The following is a 24,802-nucleotide window of genomic DNA, read 5'->3' as shown; positions in this document are numbered from 1 at the left end:
TTATTATACAAAACAAAACCATATTGCCTACCATTGTGTCTGATCCCAGCATTGTGTCTGATCCCAGCATTAATGAGCACAAAGGATGAAGAGCAGAACGTGAAAGTGAAGGGGTATTTCCAAGGGATAAGGCTATTCCAGCTAAGAATGAAGGACAAGCCAGGTAAAGAAAAAGAATACATGGGTTCAATCACGTTCTGGGCTGAACAGTTTGCAGCACTCCGTGATCAGGACAGATGATGGTTGTCATATTTCCTACCTGCCAGATGCAACCCTAAGTGTATTCCATCCTCATAACTACCCCATAAGGAACATGCTACTATTACTGTTATCCCCATTTCCTGGAGAAATAAAGTGAGACCCACATTGGTTACTGCACTTGCCCAGGGTCACACATCTAGTCAGCAACAGAGCAAGCAAGGAATTAAACCCTAACAGCGTGGCTCAGGGACCATGTTCTCAGTCTGTTCCAAGCCACCACTCACCGTGATTACATGCACTTTCACGCAGCTGCAAACAGTGGCCTGTATTCCAACTGAGGATTCATTAGAGTTTTCTGGCCAAAAGTTCCAGGTAGGAAGATCCAGAGAATGGGGTTGGGGGTGGCCAGGGTGAGGGGAGAGGAATATCTTAATGAGGGAGGACAGTGTGGCTGTTTCCTTATGCTGATGCAGGCACAAAGGTGTGGGGTTGGTAGCTACAAACATGGGTCTCCTATGAATTCCCTTCCCCTAGAACCAGCAGTCCAGTAGGAAAAAAAAGAAAACAAAAACGTTTACCCTGAGCCAGTTCTGTTTTTGTTTTTGTTTTTCCATCAGAGAAGTCTTGAGAAGCAGCTCTGTGATGTCAGGAGGCCGGGAATGGGGTAGAGCTTTTCCTACAGTGTTCAAACTGGAAGAAAGCTCAAAAATAATTTTGTTTTCTGGTTTCCATCTTGGTACTTCAGAACCCTGTAGTCTTCCCAGAATCTCTGAATGTATATGGAGTCTTGTCTGACAAATTAGTAGATCTGTGAAAATATTAAAATATAATTACTATCACTATGATTAATGAAATATAATTTAATAATAATAGCTAAGAGTTAGATACCATTTTCTATTCTCCAGTGATTTTTCTAAGTGCTTTCCGAAACCCATTTTGCCTTTACAACCATCTTATGAGAGGACTATTATTATCCTAGTTCATAGACGAAAGAATTGAGACACAGAGAGGTTGTAAGTTGGTGCAAAGCCACATAGCTAGTAAGTGGCAGACTTGAGAACTGTACCTACTGTGATTCTGGAGGCTGCACTTTGAAACATGGTGAAATATTTCCCCCCATGTTTATACATAAATAAAACTACCAATACCTAGAAGTTACATTATCTTTATTTTCTCAATAACTACATTTAAAAAAATTATCTGAGCATTTGAAAAAAAAGTGTTGGTCTTAAAAATAAATAAATAAAGCTCTCACATTCAAAAAGATTGGTTTCTACAGGTTTAGCTCAATCATGTTTTACAGATGAGTAAATTCAGAGAGGAAGTGACTTTCCCACGGTCACAAAGGAAGATAGTTACAGAACCTGCATTAGCACCCAGGCAGCGCAGAAACAGGCTTAAGTGTAGGCTTTGAGGCAGAGAGACTAGATTGATTGATTGATTGATTGATGATTGATTTTTTAGAGAGACTAGATTTATTTATTTATTTATTTATTTATTTATTTATTTATTTATTTATTTATTTTTTAGAGAGACTAGATTTAAATGCCAGATCAGCCACTTGCTAGTTCTCTAGGCTGGAGTATGTTGTTCATTTGTGCCTCAGTCTCCATTTCTCCATCTGTAAAATGAGGAGGACATTATATCAGCCTCACAGGGTTGCTAGGGGATCAACTGAGACAATGTATGTCAATCGTCTAGTCTAGCACAATGCCCACACGTGGTACCCGCTGATTATTACTGGTATTGTTGTGGTAATTATGTTAATCCACCCAGATCTCCTCAACTGAAATCCAGTGGCCTCTCCAATGCACCACATAATACTTGAGGTTAAAACAACCCGGTGATGCAAAAGTATGGCCCTCGGCCATCTCCATCAATAGAAGCACCCAACACCGGGCAATAAAAATAGCTCAGTGACTCATTACTATATTTCAAATGACCAAGCTTGGTGAAAGAGAGCACAGCTTGCTCTGTCAACAATCAAGGACTCTCAATTTCAGTTGTCAGGTCCTTCGGAAGGTTCTGGCTTTCCCGCAGATTGACCATGATTCGTTTTTCCCTCGTTCATTTATTTTTCTGAGATCCAGCAGGAATCATCTAAAATAAAATGCAAACGTGGAGGTTCTAGGGTGGGAATTTAGATGTCAGCTAAAGACCTTTGTTGTCACACGTCCAGATGTAGAGAGGAAGGAGGGAAGGAAGGAAGGCAGGAAGGAGGGAGAATGCAAAGAAAGAAGAACACAAATAACAGGAAATGGTCACACTGTCCGTGTCCTGGCTGAGAGAGGGTTGACCAGAGTTTCATATCCTCCTATGAAGAAAACTTAATTTGAAATCCTAATGACATCGCCCTGGCCCAAAGAGGTGCACTGTTCTTCAAACAATGGTGAAAGCACGTCAGAGCTCACATTTGAGGCTCAGAGCCTGCAGTGTGGAATTGTGCTCATCTGTTCATCTTTGGGGAAAAGGAGTTCAATATTCTCCATGGATTTCTGATTTTTTTAAAACAATTTCCTAGCCACTTCAATATTTGTCACATTTTCTCCTCGGCTTCTTTCTGTCATTTTTGCTGCTTTCTTTCCTTCTTGGGTTTATGAAGACATCTATCCTGCTCAAGGAGATCATCAATAAAAATCACCTTGCTTGATGCCGTGATTAGCCAAGAACAATGCTCTGCCTTACGTGAGTTTTTACCAAGTCGACATCACATGCTTTTTTTTTTTCTCCCTTCACCACTAGTATTTCAGATGTCGGGAAGTGATTTTCAAATGATAAATGATTAAATCTTCCTATAATGAAAGAATTCTGGGAGAAATGTTCAGCAGGCACTCCAGACTTCTTTTCAGCAAATATCTCTGTCACACTGAGAGGGTGAAATCCATGGTTCTTCATCAGCCACTTGGGCAGGATGCTGGGATTTTAATAAGCTGTTTATGGATATGGAATAGCTTGGGTGCAGGTCAGTAATGGTTATAGTCTGTTGTCTTGCCCAGTGTCTTTTCTCTTTCTTCTGGTTATGGGATTTTTTTTTTCCTTTGCAAAATTTTCTACCCTGATCCATCTGTCATTTTCACCAATTGAAATGGCCAGGTGACTGCAGCTAATTGATCAGAGCATGGACTCCTCTTGGGACAACCGTGGATCTTAGAGCATGGACGTAACCAAAGAACAGATGATCAGGGATTAAGAAGGCCACTAGGAAAGAGAGGATTTGTCGTCTTCTAAGACTGTGAGGTCTATGTAAACCTGGAAATTTGCACTCACTTGGAGAGTCTGGTTGAGAAATATACCAACAAGGAGAAAACAGCTCTAAGAGATAGCAGAGAGACAGAGACAGAGAAGAGGAGACAGGGCAGATGGTATCCCTGGAGCTCTTGCAATAAGTTACCCCGAAATCCATTTCCATACAAGGAACTTATTAGTTGCATGCATCAATAAAATACCCCATCCCCACTCTACTGCCCACTTGTTGCCTGGTGTCATCTTAGCTGGCAACGAAGAATCTGAACTCATTGAATATCATTCCTTTCAAAAACCTTCATCCCCAGCAGAATTTGTCAAACATTTGTGTTCATGTATGGCCAGATGCCTTCCTAAAAGCTCACTGCAGAGGCAGAAATGGGTTGAAGCTGCCTCTACTCTCAAACATCAAGGGCTGATCGCTCAGGCTGGGAAGCATGGAGGGAAGGCTGCTGGCCTAGCGGTGGCAGAGTGATGCTCTGACTCTTGTTCTGCCTCTGACTCGTGGCATGTTATTGTGCGCATTCTGCACCTCCGTGGGACTCTATCCCTCTACAGGACATCCTTTGCCTGTAAATAGATTGTAATAGTGGGGACTATAATCAAGCAGTGTCATTTCAAAACTTGGCTTTTCCACGTAAGATTTGAGAGGCATTGCACAAAGGAACAAAAAAATATTCCCACATTTCAAAGTCTTCCTCTACAAAAATAAAGTTGAAAATAGTGACTGTCCCGAGGAGAATGAAGAACTTCACATATTTAGTATAATATCTAGCAAATATTATGAATCTTGGGACCTGTAAGCTAATATTATTACTTTATTGGGACGTGAGAAGATCAATGAGTAACCAAGGTTTAGCAGATGGTCATGTATGGACTCTGCCACTGTGCGTGTGTATGTGTGTATGAGAGAGAGACAGAGACAGAGAGGTATACAGTTGGCACCACATCTAGTATATTCACAATGAATGGATTGAATACTGAATCCCACCTCTGACACAAGCATCGAGCAATCCTTCCATTAATCAGGTCTTTCTTACTTTCCTTCTCTTTTTCTCTCTCTTCTTTTCCTCCCTCCAATTTATTGACCAATACAATATACCAAGAATTTTACTAAAAAGGAGGCCTAAAAATAGCAAAACCATACACTTATCTTTCCCTCTTAATATTTTATGTGGCCTCTATGATGATTTGCCCTGGAACCACCCAGGCTTTGTCACAGGGAATTCAAGAGGAGCTCTTCTCAGTGCTTATCTGTGTTGGAACACTTCCCCCCACCCCCACCCCCACCCTCACTCCCTTTCCAGGATTTCCTGGAGGAAAAAAAATATATACAAGGTAGCACACCTTGTATGAGCTGGTGGACTGTGGACGCTGATGCATGCAATTTCTAAGCTTTGGCCATTGGAAGCATAGAAGCAATTGGCAGCTGCCTCTGGGGGTAGCCCCACACTTTGTTTACCTGGGAAAATTAAAATAGATACAACCAAAAAGGTATCACTTCACTTGTCCCAGATCTTGCACCACAAGCCAGATCAGCTGTGCCCAGATCTCACTGTCACAAGGGTGAATTATAAACCAAGGGCTGCATTTGTTCCTCATTCCTCTCCCCTTTATGCCTTACTGCACTCCCAGGTGCTCATGATGGAGATGTGATTGCAGTTGCACAGAAGGAAATATTTTAAGACCTGCCAAAACCCTTGGCTCAGAACTCGCTTTTCCAAGCAACCTGTCTGAGCATCGTGGCTGCAGTGAATTATCGAGGCCTTCGAGGGTTCACCAAGAGGAGCATGTCACGGGGAGGGTGGGGCTGGAGGCTGCAGCTGGAAGCAGATTCCCTTCCCCCCTTCAGACACCAGCTGGGCCACAGATTTAGTGCCTCCTCTGGGAGCTGCCTCCTGGGCCTACATGGGAAGGATAGGATGGCAGGGGGCAACGGAGGATTTGAGGCACCACATTTATCTTTGACAGTGAGAAGCAAGACATGAGCAGATTACTATCCAGATACATCTGGCTTCAAGTCTCAGGAGCAGGGTTTTATAATTAAAACATGTGAGGTCCAGCTTTAAATAACACATACAGTAGTATAGTACACCTTCCTTCTCCCATGGAAACGATCACAGTGGCTACCCCTGCTTCCAAGCATTTCCCAAATGCGCGTGCAGTTAATCCTACAACAATCCTATGGGGTCGACTGACATCATTGGAGAAACTGAGGCATGGATAGAGAAATTTGCATGAAGTTACATACCTAGAAAGAGTAAAGCCAGGATTCCAACCAAAACGGGCAATTTCCAAGCCTGCTCTGTGTTCAACGCACTGCATCACCTCTTATGATCATCCAGTGACGATGAAAGTGAAGGAGGCGAGGGTGACCTCCCTGTGCTCAGAGCTTGGTCTGCTTTCTTTATTCCATTCATTCTACTTCAGCAATACCACAGGCTCACGGTTGTGGCCTCATTTTACAGTTTTGCATGAAAAGAATAAGAGAAGCTAAATGATTTGTACATAATTACAGTTTTTTAAAAAAGAAATCAGAACCAGGACTCAAAGCTATGTCTGTTCAAGGTCCGTGCTTTCTGGAATACGGTGCACTAACTGACTTCAGGTGAGTTCTCGTCAAGTGACATAGAAAGATCCAAGACATCCCAAATCCTCAAGTTCCCAAATGTCACCAGAGCAACATTCAAAATTCCTCACAAACGCAGTAAAGCGTGGCTGAAGAGAAGCACATTATTCCTGCAGAAAAAGAATGAGTCTGTAAACACACAGCTGAATTCCCACGTGAAGCTCATTTCTGTCTTAAGAATCACCACTTTCTTAAATCTTTGCCATTTCTCAGCCTTTCCATCTCCAGCACAAGCACTCGGCTTTCCTGCGGGGGCCATCTCTTTCACAAAATAGCAGGTTGTGGTCACTTCCTGGGAGCTCCGAGTATGTGATGACAGGGTGTGAACAACAGTGATGTGTGTGTGGAGGATGCTTAGCCTTGCTCCCTATGCCAGGCGCTCATCCCTGCAGTCTGTGTTTGGTGAAGAATGGATTAAGAAGGCAAGTGCCTTCAACGTTGCCCATAAACAGAAATCACAAGTTTTGAATCTGTGAATAATGGTAATGAGAGCATTGACTCTCATTTAGTGAAAAACTATAGCCAGGTCCCCATCTAACGTCTACCCATCGGACACTGGGCCAAATAAACTACAGAAATCCACCCACTGGAGTATTATACAGCCAGTAAAAAGAAACGCATACTCTCTCCATGGACTGCTATGGAGTGACCACCAGGATATATTTCAAAGTTAAAGAATCTAAAATAGAGAAAAGTGTGTATAGCATGCTGTTTACCATTAAGAGAAAGGGGAGTGTGCGTATGCAGTAGTTTCTATTAAAAACCCTGGGAGGGTTTTTAAAAATCTAAAGTAGAAAAAGAAAAAAGGAGGAGAAACAACGTGAGGAAACAAGGTAGTATCTTGACTTTCCTGATGAGAGATTTTACAGATTTTATCTGAAACCTTATAAATATTTTCCATAATCACAAGACAAATTTGTATTTTTGAAAGCAACTTCTAAAACATAAAAAATGAGTCTCATTGTGCATCAAGCTCATTGCATACACCCAGGGAACCCATCTCATGACTTTAAAATAAGGGCTTTTACCCTACATCTCTAATGAGATACACTCTGTCACCTACAGGGACTGAGGGAAGCCGTTCTAAGAAACCCTATTGTTCATGGTCATGTTACTATTATACTCCAGGTCTGTTGTGCATGTGGTATGAGATAAAAACAATGAGTACAAATATGTTGGTATCATTGGAACCAAGATTCTTAGCAGAGAAGGAGGAAAATAAAGATTAATAAGGTTGGTCCTGGATTTAATTTGTAGATATATTTTTCCCCAGGAGAATCACAATCTAAATATCTGACAAGCTTGTTATCACAAATGTCCCAGGACTTCAGATCCTGGGCAGAGGGCTTATTCTGATAATGGGTCACTCTTTACAGTGTTAATAATAATAAAAAAATAATAATCTAAAAGTGTTAAGTGAAGATATGTCTCAAGAAAAAGAAATAATTGGTTTTGTAGGTCATACTCCTACTAACATTGCTGTGACTAGCTCATGTGGGGGAGGGAGAGGCAGAAGGGTGGTTCCCAAACTTTTACCTCCTCCTTCTCCTCCTCCTCCTCCTCCTCCTCCTCCTCCTCCTCCTCCTCCTCCTTCTTCTTCTTCTTCTTCTTCTTCTTCTTCTTCTTCTTCTTCTTCTTCTTCTTTCTTCTCTTCTTCTTCCTTTTTTTTTTTTTTGCATGCACATCAAATAAGTATCAACTATTATTTCTCTGGCCCACCCATTTCCCCATTTCCTGACAAATTCTTATCCACCAAACTCTCAATTCCCTACGTAAACCCATTACTAAACTCATAAGTGTAAAACATAGTTGAATAAAAGAAGTAATGATGTGTCCAAAGGCAAAAAGCTAGGGATAAACTTCATCAATTAATCCTGAATGATTAAGAATGTTTTGGTTATGTTTCTGAATTGACTGTACCTTAAATATCAGAGTGAAGACTATTGTAGAAGGGCACTGGGGTGGCTCAGTTGATTGAGCATCCAACTCTTGATTTCAGCCCTGGTCATGATCTCAGGGTCGTGAGATCCAGCCCCACATCTGGCTCCATGCTGGACGTGGAGCCTGCTTAAGAGTCTCTTTTCCGGGCAGCCCTGGATGGCTTGGTGGTTTAACACCGCCTTTAGCCCAGAGTGTGATCTTGGAGACCCGGGATTGAGTCCCATGTCGGGCTCCCTGCATGGAGCCTGCTTCTCCCTCTGCCTGTGTCTCTGCCTCTCTCTCTGTGTCTCTCATGAGTAAATAAACAAAATCTTAAAAAAAAAAAGAGAGAGAGAGAGAGAGAGAGTCTCTCTTTCTTTTCCCTTTGCCTCTCCCCTTACCTTTAAAATAAATAACTTTTTTAAAAAAGAATACAGTGAAGCTTTGGCATCAGGTAGACCTGAGCTGGCACCCAACATCTAAGAGCAGTATGATGTTAAGCGAGTTGCCTGACAGTCCAGAGTATCCGTTCTTATGGTGATAAAATGTAGATAATTGTCTCTCTTTCTTAGGGTAGTTGTGAATAGTAAGGAAAATAATGAAGTGAAATTCAGAATCTGGCACAGATATAGTAGGCACTCAATATATGATAACTAGGCTGTGGCTCAGAGCCTAGGGCCAACTAGTATATTATTGGTTTCCTGGAGTTTTGCAACTCTGCTAGTTTCACCTTTATCCCTTTCCCAAATAGAATAGGCTTGCCAGGCACATCCTAGGTATTTGAGGAAGAAGAAGGTAAATGTTGAAAACTGATTTTGCCTTGAGTTGTGATGGTCAGTAGGGGAATTTACCAAATATATCCTGTTTTACCTTCCTTTGAACATGTGTAGAATTTCATTTCTTGAGCACTATGCATGCCATTGAACAGCATGAATTTGTTCCGTCTTCTGAATCATCAGCAAAAGTATGTTTGTGAGCATCACATCCACTCTGGAGATTGTAACTGCCAGCACAAGACTTCTCCGGGGCTCTCCTGAAGCACAGCAACCATCAGAGATGCTCTAGAAGACAATTATTCCTTCAGCCTAAATTCCTATTGAACTAGAATAAGTGAAATTCTCATGCTAACTTGTGATAGATACATAGTAGGGGCAAGAAACAAAACATTTTTCTTTTCATAAACTACTGAGATTAAGGGATTGCTTGTTACTGCAGCATAATCCAGCTCATCCTTATTGTAAAATCAATCAGATTTTCCACAGTTCAATTTTATTAAACTCATTTCACCTAGGGGGACTTTTTTTAATAGTTGCTCTCAAAAGATTTTCAGATCCATTGACCAGCATCTTATATATAAATCTGATCATCTTTTTTTAAAAAAATTATTTATTTATTTATTCATGAGAAACATACACACACACACACACACACACAGAGAGAGAGAGACAGAGAGACAGAGACAGAGAGAGAGGCAGAGACACAGGCAGAGGGAGATGCAGGCTCCATGCAAGGAGTCCGATGTAGGACTGGATCCTGGGACTCCAGGATCATGCTCTGGGCTGAAGGCAGGTGCTAAACCGCTGAGCCACCCAGGGATCCCCTAAATCTGATCGTCTTGTTTCAGCTTGTTTTATACGATAGCATAGATTGGTAAGTAACAGAAACACAACCAAGTCCCTGTCCCCTCAATGGGATATCCTCACTGCCTACCACTCTTCTTCATAAACATTTCAGTCACTCTAGACTCCCTCCTGTTCTTTTGACAAACCAAACTCATCCTTGGAGACTTTGCTTTTCCAGGTCCCTCTAGACAACCTGAAACATTGTTCTCAAATATTGAAATATGGGGCCCTTATTATTCAGCCTCTGCTCATATGTCACCTCCTCAGGTAGGTCCTTCCCAGTCAACCCAGGCACCATGATTTTATCCTGTTTTATGCCACTAATAGCATTTAGTACTAACTGCTTTTGTACTATTTATGTATGTGGTTGCTTGCTAGTTATCTATATTCCTTTGTGAACAAGATGGCCCTTTCGCCTGTCTTGCTCACTGCTAGGAAAAGACAGTACCTAGAACAAGAATGACAGACAGAAAAATGCTTGATAAATATTTATTTAATGAATAAAAATGAGAACATGAGACGTATATTCTTTCCTACTGTCGCTGAAGGGTATATTACTACCTTTGACTGAGGACTTCGGGTATGTTCTACTGAAAACATGGAACCATCTGTGAGATGATTGTTTTACTTAAACACTTGACTTCCCGCCTCTTCTAGTCATCTGAGGCAGCAGTAGTGGCTATACTTTCAAAAATATCCTCTTTATCCTTTTTCCCTCCTGATGGTTCTAGGATTTCCTCTTCATCAAGAAACATTTGTGCTCCTCTCTGCCAATTTCATCTTGACTTGATCGGTCACCAAAAAAGAAAAAAAAGAAAAAAAAAAAACCTCTCATAGAAGTTCTGTGGTTTGGGTAATTTAAGCTTTGCAGATTTTGAAACTTTGCTTCAGTCAATTCTCTAGCATATTCTTCTCTAAATAACTTTTACTTGTTCCCTACTATATCGGACTTCTCATTTTCCTTCGAATGGAAGATTTCCAGAGCTTGCTAATTGCCCCCAGGCCAGCCTATGGAGGGCAGTAGACAGAAATGTTCATGCAGAAATACTATATTTGAATGCTGAAGCAAGCACACTTATGCAGTGAAAAGCCTAACATTTGACAAAGATATTTAATATATGGCCCCCGTTTTTAATCCCATTGCTTAATTAAATGGCAACACAGTAATTCCACTTGGATGCTGTGAGCCCTGGGAATGAAGAGAGCCAATCACTTGTGGATATAGGTGGCATAGATGAAAGCATGCAAGATAGTGAGCTGGTCCATCAGGCATCTGTCTTCCAACAGGACTTCTGCAATATTCAACAGACATTTGCTTGTTTCCTCTCTTTTCTTAGAGACGTCAAGTAAATGCTGAGACTCAACCCAGACACTTTATTTTAAAAAAGGCATTACTTTTACACTCCAAGATTGCTAGAACTCATACAGCAATTTGGCAGTGTGGCAGATACAAAATCAGTGCCCAGAAATCAGTGGCATTTCTATACACTAACAATGAGACTGCAGAAAGAGAAATTAAGGAGTCAGTCCCATTTACAATTGCACCCAAAAGCAGAAGATACCTAGGAATAAACCTAACCAAAGAAATAAAGGACCTATACCCTAAAAACTACAGAACACTTCTGAAAGAAATTGAGAAAGACACAAAGAGATGGAAAAATATTCCATGCTCATGGATTGGAAGAATTAATATTGTGAAAATGTCAATGTTACCCAGGGCAATATACACATTTAATGCAATCCCTATCAAAATACCATGGACTTTCTTCAGAGTTGGAACAAGTCATCTTAAGATTGTGTGGAATCAGAAAAGACCCCAATAGCCAGGGGAATATTAAAAAAGAAAACCAGAGCTGAGGGCATCACAATGCCAGATTTCAAGCTGTACTACAAAGCTGTGGTCATCAAGACAGTGTGGTACTGGCACAAAACAGACACATAGATCAATGGAACAGAATAGAGAATCCAGAAGTGGACCCTCAATCTGTGGTCAACTAATATTTGACAAAGCAGGAAAGACTATCCACTGGAAAAAAAAAAGACAGTCTTTTCAATAAATGGTGCTGGGAAAATTGGACATCCACATGCAGAAGAATGAAACTAGACCATTCTCTTGCACCATACACAAAGATGAACTCAAAATGGATGAAATATCTAAATGTGAGATAAGAATCCATCAAAATCCTAGAGGAGAACACAGGCAACACCCTTTTTGAACTTGGCCACAGCAACTTCTTGCAAGATACATCTATGAAGGCAAGAGAAACAAAAGCAAAAATGAAGTATTGGGACTTAATCAAGATAAAAAGCTTTTGCACAGCAAAAGAAACAGTCAACAAAACTAAAAGACAATCTACAAAATGGGAGAAGATATTTGCAAATGACCTATCAGATAAAGGGCTAGTTTCCAAGATCTATAAAGGACTTATTACACCCAACAGAAAAGAGACAAACAGTCCAATCATGAAATGGGCAAAAGACATGAACAGAAATCTCACAGAGGAAGACATAGACATGGCCAACAAGCACATGAGAAAATGCTCCACATCCCTTGCCATCAGGGAAATACAAATCCAAACCACAATGAGATACCACCTCACACCAGTGAGAATGGGGAAAATTAACAAGACAGGAAACAACAAATGTTGGCGAGGATGTGGAGAAAGGGGAACCCTCTTGCACTGTTGGTGGGAATGTGAAATGGGGCAGCCACTCTGGAAAACTGTGTGGAGGTTCCTCAAAGAGCTAAAAATATATCTGCCCTATGACCCAGCAATTGCACTGCTGGGGATTTACTCCAAAGATACAGATGCAGTGTGCAGGACACCTGCACCCCAATGTTTATAGCAGCAATGTCCACAATAGCCAAACTGAGGAAGGAGACTTGATGTCCATCGAAAAATGAATGGATAAAGGAGATGTGGTCTATGTACACAATGGAATATTACTCGGCTATTAGAAATGACAAATACCCACCATTTGCTTCGACGTGGATGGAACTGGAGGGTATTATGCTACGTGAAATAAGCCAATCGGAGAAGGGCAAACATTATATGGTTTCATTCACTTGGGGAATATAAAAAAATAGTGAAAGGGAATAAAGGGGAAAGGAGAGAAAATGAGTGAAAATATCAGTGAGGGTGACACAACATGAGAGACACCTAACTCTGGGAAACGAACAAGGTGTAGTAGAAAGGGAGGTGGGCAGGGGATTGAGATGACTGGGTGACGGGCACTGAAGGGGGCACTTGGCGGGATGAGCACTGGGTGTTATGCTATATGTTGGCAAATTGAACTCCAATAAAAAAATAAATAAAAAGGCATTAATTTCAGTATTCAGAAAATATTCCATGTTATGGACAGAGTGTGCAGAGGAAGTAATGGCTCACATTTGCAGTAATACTACACATTTGTCTCTAATTTGATTTACAGTAACATATACACATATTCTTATTGAAAAAAAGTATTTCAAGTCCTTGTTCATCAAGACACCATCACTTTCCAAAATCAATTCTACTTCCTCCCCAGGGGTTACTTTTATAAACAGTTGTGTGTGTGTATATGTGTGTATGTGTTATATGTAAAATGATGAACCTAAGATACAGAGCGATTTTTGAAGTATATAAAATATGATAATAATAAAGATGATGATGACAATGATGTTTTTTGAGGGCTTTTCTCAATACCAGATGCTGTTTGAAGTGCTCTGTCTAGAGTCTGTTTGCTCATTCAATTCTCAAAAATAACTCTATGCAGAAAGGACCATTTTAGGAATGAAGAAACTGGGGCACCCAGAGATTATGTAGCATATCCAAGGCATCACCCTACTGATGAACAAGTGGGGATGGGCCTGGGTAGTCTTGCTAGAACCAAAACTCTTTTTTTTTTTTAGAACCAAAACTCTTAACCAGAATTTTATACCTAGTAGAGATCATAAGTCACACGAAATTGTTGCATCCTGGCTTTATTTCCTTTACCTCTATAACCAAGCAGTTTTCCTTAATGTTATTGTAAACACATTAAAACATCATGTTTTAAACTGTGTGCCTTTCAATTGAACAGATGTGTACCAGCCACCTGAATCATCCTCTGATGTTGAACATCATAATATTGAATTGGCTTCTAGAGAAACCTGGACCCTCAGAAATGATATGTGCTTTTTTTTTTTCTCAAAGTGAGATCATTGCTTTTATAAATTTATCCAAAGAGTCCATGACCCAGAAAAAAATCATGATAGATAATGTCTGTTTTTCTTTATTTATTCTTTAAAGGTTAATTTTTATTTGCATATTCAACAATGATTTCCTGAAAGTGATTAAAACATCGGGCAGAGGGATGAATCAGAACTGGTCTTCCTCCAGGACCCCTGACAGGATGCTCCCATGTAATTTTGATGGTGCCTTTGATTCTGAGATTCTGTGAGCTTCCAGGCTGCTCTGGCAACACCGGCCTGTGGTTTGTCCTTTGCTAAATTACCCAGAATTGTGACCACACAGCTCAGTACATCATTATCGGTTAATTAGCGCCTATATATTAATTCTCATCTCCCCATCTGTATTGTGCATTCCTTAAAGACAAGGAGAGTGCTTTCCACATTTCTGGCTTCTCTCCCCAGCATTTCAACCAATGGTGGGCACAGGTCAATTGCTCAATGGAGGATCTTCAAGCAATCTTCATGAAGCCTGGTGCAAAGAAGAGAATCTGGGAGAGCTGAACTCGAGCCCCTACGACTCTACTTATTAGCTCTATGACCTTAAGAAAGTCACTTTACCTGCTGAATCTTCATTTTTCTCACCTGGAAGAAAAGGAAAGCCTGTCTCTATCTTTGACCTTTGCTTGAAAATTGGAGATCACATAACGTTATGTGTCTGTCACATAAGGGGCTCCTTGTCAGTTTTGGGTCTTTTCTTTCCGAGTGGTTTTACCACCCATTGACTGGACCAAGTCAAGAGGCATGAAGAAGTGTTTCTCTGCCTGTAACCCCCAAATGGCCCCTTCCCTGAGCTGCGCTGGAGTCAGAGAGCGGTTTCCCCCACGTCTTCCCATCTCTGCCATCTGCACAGCCAACTGTTCTCTGACTGCGGGCTTCCCGCTTACAGCCCCGCTAAGCAGGTGGGGCCGACGCCTGCCTCCTCTCTGCTTTGCATGCGGAATCTGATTGTGTTTGACAGGCTGCTCACGATGGAGAAAAAAACCCATGAATTGGATTAAATGCTCTTTGTTTAGACTTTATTAGCCAAAGAGGCTGCTGCAAAATTAATTGGAGAATAAGCTGTAATCTCACACTGAGGCAGAGACTCAGCCCCCTGAAACGTGGCCTTGCTTGTGAGTAGGATGTAGGTGGGGGAAGGGGATTCCAATTTACTGGTGGTCTTTGAGGAAGAAATGGGGATACAGAAGAGGACCGTCCTTTTCACGCAGACCTTCATCTGTCTGCTCAACACTTACAAATCAGGTCACCTTGGCAAGTTGCTTGATCTCAGATTCAGTTTTCTCATTTGGGATAACTATAGGGTTGTGATGGAGATCAAATAAAAATAAAAACACTTAAAGACTTTAACACAAATCCTCTCATGGGGGTGAGCACTCAATACATGTTACCTGATAGAAATTATTATGATTCTTGAAACTTAGCACATGCAGAGAAGTTCCCAGAGGGCTGAGCCTTCTCAATGTGGGCTTCTGAGATAGCTGATATTTTACAGTAATAGAATCCCAGAAACTTCTGCAAACTACTAGTTATCCTCCTATTTCACCTCAATTAGCCCAGAGAGAAGTGCCTTGTTTAGAGAAGAACAGGAATCCAGTGACAGTAGAGAAAGGTTTAAGCAGGCTAGTCTATGTTGTATTCACAATAATGTAGGGCAAGTGTCCAGAAACCACACAAATACCTCTTCTTTTTAAGATTAACCTATTAAAGGGGCACCTGGGTGGTGGAGTTGGTTGAGCATCTGACTCTTGGTTTCAGCTCGGATCGTGATCTCAGGGCCGTGAGATCCAGCCCCATGTTGAGCTCTGTGCTGAGCGCAGAGTCTGCTAGAGTTTCACTTTCCCTCTGCCCCTCCCTGCCTCTCTCTCTTTCTTCTTTCTCAAATAAGAAAATAAATCTTAAAAAAAAAAAAAGATTATCATGTTAAAAATACGAGAAAAGACACTTTTTTATTCCTATTTGTCCCAGTTTATTAATTCAAATCTTACTTAGTTGTTTTTTTCTTTTTTAAGAACTTTACAGGGGTGCCTGGGTGGCTCAGTAAATTAAGTGTCTGCCTTTGGCTCAGGTCGTGATCCTGGGGTCCTGGAATGGGGCCCCACATAAAGCTCCCCGCCCAGTGGGGAGCCTGCTTTTCCCTCTTCCTCTGCAGCTTCCCCTGCTTATGCTTGCTCACTCTCTCTCTCTCTGTCAAATAAATAAAATCTTCAACAAAAAAAATTATCAGATTTTATTTATTTATTCATGAAAGACACAGAGAGAGAAGCAGAGACAAGGCAGAAGGAGAATCAGGCAGGGAGCCCAATGTGGGACTCAATCCCGGAACTCCGGGATCACATCCTGAGCCAACGGCAGACGCTCAACTGCTGAGCCACCCAGGCGTCCCATTGGGCGCACATTTATATTAGCATAGTTATATTGGCTTTCTTGTGGATAGTGTTTGCATGGCATATCCTTGCCATGCCCTGATTTCTAACATCAATTTATCTTCACATCTGAGGAGTATTTTTGTAAGAAGACTATATCCACATATCTACATCTGTCTATACTTGATTCTGATCATCTTTGTCTTTTAATTTGGTTAATTCACCTATTTATATTTAATGTAATATATATTTTAGGTGTAAATTTACCACTGTACTACTTTCTCTATTTGTCCCGTTTATTCTGTGTCCCTTTTCTCTCTTCTATTTGACTTCTACCAGACTACTTTTGTTATGTCATTTCCCCTTTTACTGATATAATAATTTTACATACCTTTATTCTTTTAATATCTGGAGATTACAGTATTTATCTTTGCCCATAGTCAAGAGTGAGATACTATTTGCACTCCTTTCCTGATATCAGAACTTTAGTATACTTTAACTCCATTTATTCCCTCTCACCTTTTGTTATATAGTTATTACATATTTCTACATGTCTTTTAAATCACATAAGACAATATTATCATTCTTTATAGTCAGTAGATACACATTTTATACATATAAAGATCAAATACATTAAAAAATTTTCACTGGCAGGGATCCCTGGGTGGCGCAGCAGTTTGGCACCTGCCTTTGGCCCAGGGTGTGATCCTGGAGACCCGGGATCGAATCCCACGTCGGGCTCCCGGTGCATGGAGCCTGCTTCTCCCTCTGCCTATGTCTCTGCCTCTCTCTCTCTCTCTATGACTATCATAAAAAAAATTTTTTTTTTTCACTGGCCTTCATTGAAGCCTCATTGAAGCTTCATTGAAGCCTCTTGTGCTTCAATGTCTCCATCCAGAAATGATTTTTCCTGAGCCTGAAGAACTCTTTTTAAGTATTTGCTTTAGTTTAAGTCTGCTACAAATTATCTTACATTTTGTTTTCCCGAAAATGTCTTTAGTTTGCCTTCACTTTTGAAATATATGTATTTGCTGTATAGAATTCTGGGTTGATAATTACTTTTGTTCAGTGTTTGTATTCTGGTTTCCATATTTTTCCTGAAAATCTGCTGCCATATTTATTATTTTTCTGAAGATAATGTTTTTATTTTTTCTGTTTGCTTTTACAGTTTTGTCTTTGGTTTTCCAGAGTTTTATGAAAAGGTCATCCAGTGGGTTTCTTTGTGTGAATCTGACTTGAGTTCGTAATCCATCTTGAATCTGTGGGTTGATGTCTTTCATCAGTTTTAGACAATTACCAGTTCTTGTTTCTTCACATATTGCTTCTGTCCCCTTCTGTCTGTCATACAATTCTGATATCCCAGATACATGTGTGTGAGATCAAAATACTGTGTTCCATATGTCACTTTTATTTTTTACTCATCCTTCTTCTTGAACTTCTTTCTGAATGCTTTCTAATGATTTATCTTCCAATTCATTAATATTTTCTGTCTAGTGACTGTTTTCTAAGTTACACATTACTCCAATGTTAATTACATTTTTTCTTAGTTTCTCTGTATTTGTTATCTGTCTACATTTTCTATCTTGTCCTTCATTTCTTGAATAACTATGGTTGATTTTCAGTCCATGTTTGATGTACTATACAAAATATGGATCACTCCTCATTCCTTTTCTATTGTTTATTTTTTCTGTTGGTCTCTTGGTAAACCCAGTAACTTTTGGATGAATGCCATACAATATATATTTTAAACATTGTAGAGGCTCTAGATGCTGTCTTCCTCCTGGAAGTATTTATTTAGTTTCTAGCAAGGTGTTCTAGTAGGGACAGATCATCAAAACACAGTCAGTAACCAAGATGTTTCAAAGTACATTTGAGCCATAAAAGACATTTCTATTTTATTTCCTCTCTGCTCTTGGGGTATAATCCTTCCACTGCCCAGTGAAATGCCTGCCATGTTTACTAGAGCTTCTCCACTCTGATGAATCCTGAACCCTAGTCCTTAACTTTTCTGAATTTTTGGTTAGCTTCTCAGCCTCCCACCCATGACTTTCTGCCTGGTGTTTCTGCTTCTCATCCTGTCACCACCCCTTACAAGTCAACACATAATTCAAGGGGAAAACTTAGCTTAGACTATCAGGCTCCATTGCTATACTTATTTTCTTTCTGGGATCTTTTCCACTAGTGTCCTGGTTGTCTGGATAATTCTGAACTTTATATTTTCTGTTTAGCTTCCACAATGCCAAGAAACTAGCAAAAGTTCTCGTCAACTTCTCTGACCCTTAGCAAATACTTTCTGCTCAGATTTTCAAACTCCCTGGACTGACCTCAGTAAGTTTCACTTAACTGTAGGACCTTGTCCCCATAAAGGCATGACTTCTCTGATAACTACCAAATGTCTTTCATTATAATATAGTATTTTTAGTTTTTGCTGGTGGGAGTGTTGATCTAATAGAATGTTGTTTTTCAGAACTACAAATGGATATTTGGGTCTACATTTCAAGCTGTGGAATTTGTGAGGATCTTAAATTTCTTGTCTGTGTCTCCAAATTAGTCCCACAACTCAGAAGGTAATGTGCTGAGGTTTCACTAGGGAACCCCTCAGATGAAGCCCCATTTTGTTGCAGTGATGGAAACAGAGGGCTTTCAAGATTGCCGTCTGGCTCTCTGGCAGCTCTGCACCACACACTCTCCTCTTCAGAGAGAACGCCTTGTTCCATATGCTCCCTGAGATGGGAAGCTCTGTCCAGGGCCTCTTTCCAAACACAAGCACGATTTCCCACGTGGATAATTTGGGAGTTTTGTCTCTTCAGGCTTTGCTCTGAGTCATTCAAGGTCAGCTCCCCTAGCAGTTCTTAGGTTCATGCCTTTGGAAGGCATGGCACTAGCTTCCAAGAGTCAAGAGTGGATTCCTCTTTCTAAGCCTGTTTCCTGTCTTTCGGATGCAGACACTACTCCAGTTCCTTCTACCTCTCAGTTTATGTGTCTGAAACCTTTCATTCCTTCATTTCCAAAGGCAATGTGGCTGAGTTCTGTTGCCTAAATTCAGGCTTCCACCTCCAACATACCATCTCTCATCCTGGGTAACTGCAAACTGCTGTTTCTCTGGCTTAATCTCTCCCATCCCTCACCCACCTACCCTCCACTCAAACCAGCTTCTCTGTAATATTTCCAAAATGCACCCTTGGGCAGGCTGGCATCCCTGGAAAGGATGGCAACATGATATGCAAGTGTTCTTGTACTTCATTCACAGAAGGAAAGACACCCTACAGTCCCTCCCAAGAATCTACCTCTAAAAAAAAATGTACATACTCTTTACTCTGAAGGTCCAGGTCTGCTAATTTACCTTTGGGGATCCTAGTTCAGTACATCCATTGCAACATTGTTCACCATAAAGATTGGAAAAAAAACCTAAATGATCATTAGCTGATGCTGTTTAAATAAATTATGCTGACTCCAGCAGGAGTGCCTTATGACTTAAAAAAAAAAAAAAAGCATAAGGTAAATGCTTAAGTTCTTTTATGGATCAATTTGCCGAGATATCTTTTTAAGTGAAAAAATAAAAAGGCAAGCTATAGAGCAACATAAAGAGGATAATCCTATGTATGTTAAAAAAAAAAAAAAAAGAAGAAGTGACAGGAAAATACATTATGCACTTCTTCACTTATGTTTATCATCTTCCTTTCCATACTACAATGTGACCTCCATGAGTACAAAGGCTTTTTGTCTTTTTCTCTATTTTGCTCCTGATATCTAGACATAATAAATGCTCAGTAAATATTTGTTGCTTAGTGGATCAGAGAAAGGGCCTGTGTGACGGGCTCCAGTGGGGTACAGGGGAGAGAAAGACTTGCTTTTTTTCACTGTTAGCCCTACAAATCCCAGCATGGAGAAGCTTCATCCCCCATCTCCTCACCCCGAGCTCTAACCACCGGCCACCCTAACCTACTTATGGCATCCTGACACACAGGGGGTGTCTGTGGGGAACACAGTGAGTAGATGTGCCTTGGCACATCTCCTTGGGCAGCCTCCTCAACTATTCCACTAAACTCTTGCTTTTCTAGTTTCACTTACTGACTCCATCCCCTCAGTTGCAAAAATATTTGTTCCTTCCTCTGGATTTCTGGGCTTAAGAAATGTCTTTAGCTCTTCTCAAGATATCTAGAGCTTAACTGTGACCCTCCTTCCCCAGAAGCTGCAATGTTCTACCCAACAGAGACCAGTTTTCACTTATCTTCACATAAGAGAACACCTAAAAGGGTGTTCAGCAAACAGTAGGTGTCAATCGGTGTTGAAGAATGCATGAGTTTCGTTAAAGCTCTGGCATGGAAACAGCCCAATGTCCATCAACTGAGGAATGGATAAATAAAATGTGGTGTATCCATACAGTGGATTTTTTTTTTGGCCATAAAAGGAAATTAAGTATCGATACACAGCACAATATGGATGAACCTTAAAATCATTATGTTAAGTGAAAAAAGCCAGTCACAAAGCCACAGATTATACGATTTCATTTGCCTGAAATGTCCAGAATAGGGAAATCCATAGATACAGAAAATAGATTGGTGGGTTTCTGGGGCTGGGGAGGATGGGGGGCTGGGGCAGGAGTGCTGGAGGAAGACAGCTAAGGGGTGTGGAGTGAAGTAGATTGGTGAGTTTCTGGGGGTGGGGCAGGAGTGTGGGGGGACCGCTAAGGAGTGTGGAATTCCCTTTCAAGAAATGAAAACATTCCAAAAATCGATTGTAGTGATGCATGTACCAGTCCATAGATATGCTAAGAGTCATTGAATCATACATTTCAAATAGGTGTTGCTTGGTGTATGAATTATATCTCAATAAAGTTGCTTAAGACTGGAAGAGAATGAGGGAGTGAAGAAGTGAATCATGAACAAAATTAATACAGGTTCATGAGGTATCTCGGTGGGTAAAAAGCCTCTCTCAGCTGACTCCCTAAAACTGCCAGGAGGATCCCTCCTAAATTAATGAGTTATTTATACAACAAATATCATCAAGTCTGTACGTACCTTCACAGGCCAGCTACTAGGGATACAGAAGTGAATTAAGCAGAAATATTCTCTACCATCATGGAGCTAATTACTTAGGGGGATAGCCTGATATTTAACAAAGTATTACCCCAAAGGTTTTTATTATTACTATTATTATTATTATTATTATTACTATTATTATTACTGCAATTGCATTAAAAGCTGCAAAGGGAAAACATCTCAAGCACCAGCAGAGCATCAGAGAATACTGCTGGTCCAGTCGGGACGAAGCCCTCGTGATCAGATAACTTTCAGGCCCCAAAGCCCACCTGTGCCTGGACATTTTCGGATAACATTGCCTGACCTTGCCTCCCTCACAAACACTCTGAGCTTTGTAAAGGATCGGAGAGCCTGAGCAGCATGTGCTGGAAGTCGCCTGCCCTGTCACTGCTGGGATGGACGGCCCTACCTGAGGCTCTGAAGAACACCCAGGAACTTGGCCCTGACACCATTCTTTGATACAAACTCCACGTCTGCCTTCCAACATCCAGCTATGTGGATAGATAGCTTTAATTACACCGGTCCTGCAGGACCCGTCCAGGCCTTCACTGATGCATTTCATTTCCTTCTGCTAAGGGCCCTGATGCCGGGTGATATAACTCAACAGAAGATTTCCCCGGGAGGGATTTCGAAAAGTAGACCTCCAGCTTTGCTAACACAGCAGGTATTGACCGAGCTGGGCCCACTCTGCCTCCTTTCTTACAGCTGTGACTTCACAGCTCCAGAAACACATGAAAATCTCATCAGGCCAGTTTAGGGCTGAAACTCTCATATTCCCCCATGGTCTGTGGGATGGATTCCAGTTCCTAGGGTTGCATACACAGCCCTCTGCATCTGGCTCCTCCCGCAGGACCCAGCCCCCAACCACATGCTACTCACCCTCCTCATCCTCACCACTGGTGTGAATGCGTCCCTACCGGATACTACACACTGCACATAGCCCTATGTGTGAATTCGCTTCACCTCACCCCCTGACGACCCCCGAGGCTGGGAAAATGCTTACCTCCAAAGCACGGATGAAAAAAACGGAGCCTGGTTGTTTTAGCCAATAAGCAGTAACACCCGGATTTCAACCCAGGTGGTGAGACTAGGATTCTCATCACTTCACTATTTCATGTAAGCAAGACCAAATTGCTTGCAATTCCCCCGGTGTGCAATTTTCCCCTGCCTCTGGGCAGGATTAGATCTGCTTTTTTGCAGGGCTGGGACCTTATACAGTTTTAGAGGCTGCTCTTTAAGGAAGAAACAAAAAAAGAGAAATAATAAAAATTTAGGGATTCATGTGAACACTTATATCGCATAATAAAAAGATGACAAACTACAAATTTTAAAATGCTGAAAAATACCACATTTTCAAAAATTCAGCAAAATAACTCTTCTCTATAATTTTTTTCACATGAAAGTCCATAAACCATAATATAATTTCCTTACATTTTCTTGTGTTTGTCCTTATTAATCAGTTCTTCATATGCCCCAAATTTTGTGATGTCATCTTCTACAAAGAGAATGGAAAGATAATTCAGCCTCTCCTCAGGGGCAGACATTGGAAAACCAAGGCCCGAGGCCACCTGCTATTTTTATAAATGAACTTTTATTGGGGTACAGTCAGAACTGTTTGCCTATTGTCTATGGCTGCTTCCTTCCTACAAGGAGACAGAATTGAGTACTTGCGATGGAGAACATGTAACTACAAAGTCTGCAATGTCTGCTATCTGGCCCTTTTACATTAAAAAAAAAAAATCACCAACTCTGTTCTCCGACAACAGTCTCTGAAGGGGAACATTTCAGAAAGGTGCTCTGAAACTTAGTTTCATTTACTTCCCCTTTCATATTTTGTTCACTCTAGGCCAGAAATGTCCTCTACTCTAGATCTCTCCTTAAGATTGAGCTCAGATGTGTCCTTCTGGGAAGGCATTCCCTGACCCTTTCCACCAGCCCACACCAAGAGCCACTCTGCTCTGTGACACAGTTCCAATTACACACCCCTCCATTTATTGCAGGGGCAAAAAAAATCATTGCTCTAAGCTTCCCTTCAACCCAAGGTTGGAAATATGATGGTGTAGGTTGGACTGGGGTTGAGTATCCCAAGACTAAGAGGGTCCACAGTGATTTGGGAAGACTAACAGCCATATTAACTATCAGCCTCATATCCTTCCTCCCTTTGTTACTGAGTAGCAAAAAGTGATTTTGTTCACAGTATTGGTCAAGTTCAGTCGCTACATTTTCAACTTTATTTGTAGTTCTAGTCAATGAGATATAAGTGGAAGGTGTTATTTGGGGTGTTGAAAAAGGCTACTACTAAGAACTGCCTTGGTTTGGAGTTAATTCCATTCTTTGTCATCACCACCCTTCCTCCTTTTGGCTTTTATAAACATGGGTGCAACGGCTGGAACCCCAGCAGCCATCTTGGGCTGTGAAGAGAATTTGTGGTTGCAAATCAGTGCTAGGGTTAGTAAAATAGAAACACAGAAGGTACTCCATGTCCCTCCCAGCTGACCCTGTGGAGCCAAGAGAGTTCTGAACTATCTACCTTCAGACTATTCATGTTAATGAATAAATCCTTGAGTGTTCAAGTCTTTGTAAATGAATCTCTCCTCCTAGTAGCCCAGTGCAACTCTTAAATGGTACAGGGACAAAATTCTTAGATTATTTAATCAAAAAGGAGGATGAGAAATACTTTGGAACTATTGAACACAAAGAGCATTAGAATTATGTCATATGGAAAAAAAAGAATTATGTCATATGGTTTTGAAAATTAATGATAATTGACATTGTCATCAGATGCCAAACAAATTACGCCATGAGAGAGAGGTTATCTTAGAGTATGTTTTCATCGAGATACTGTTTTGCTGGAAACAACTGAAAAATCTAACCTACGGGTGTTTAGTTAGAAAAAAAAAAAAAAGGATTCATTGATTCCTGTAACTGGGAAGAATGGAAATGGATCCAAGGCATCAGATGATTCATTACCTTTTATCTAAGTTTCTCACTCCTTGTTCCAATGATTTTTACCATATGACTGGGAAGCAGAGAAGCAAGCTTAGCCAAAAGCAGCTAAGGCTGACAATTCTCTCATTTAGAGCCTAGTGGAATGATTACTTTTCTAGAATCCATGGAGAAAAACTTCACAGAAGATCTCTGATTGGCCAGTTAAAATCATACACCCTCTTCTTATGCTAATTAGTGTTGTCAGGGAGGAGCAGGGGCACTGGCCTGTCTGGGTCATGTGCCATCGCATGTCTTCAGGGAACAGCATGCCATGATTGGAAGCCCCTCCAAAATCCTGTAGGAGACACAAAGCTGTGGAACTAGTCAAAACCATAGTACTTTGTGTATGGTGTAAGAGAATGGTCTAGTTTCATTCTTCTGCATGTGGATGTCCAATTTTCCCAGCACCATTTATTGAAGAGACTGTCTTTTTTTCCAGTGGATAGTCTTTCCTGCTTTGTCGAATATTAGTTGACCACAGAGTTGAGGGTCCAATTCTGTATTCTCTATTCTGTTCCATTGATCTGTGTCTGTTTTTGTGCCAGATGACCACAGCTTTGTAGTACAACCTGAAATCCGGC

This window comes from Vulpes vulpes, chromosome 3 (assembly GCF_048418805.1).
Source record: "Vulpes vulpes isolate BD-2025 chromosome 3, VulVul3, whole genome shotgun sequence".
Lineage (NCBI taxonomy): Eukaryota > Metazoa > Chordata > Mammalia > Carnivora > Canidae > Vulpes > Vulpes vulpes.
Note: the sequence above shows the minus strand (reverse complement) of the source record.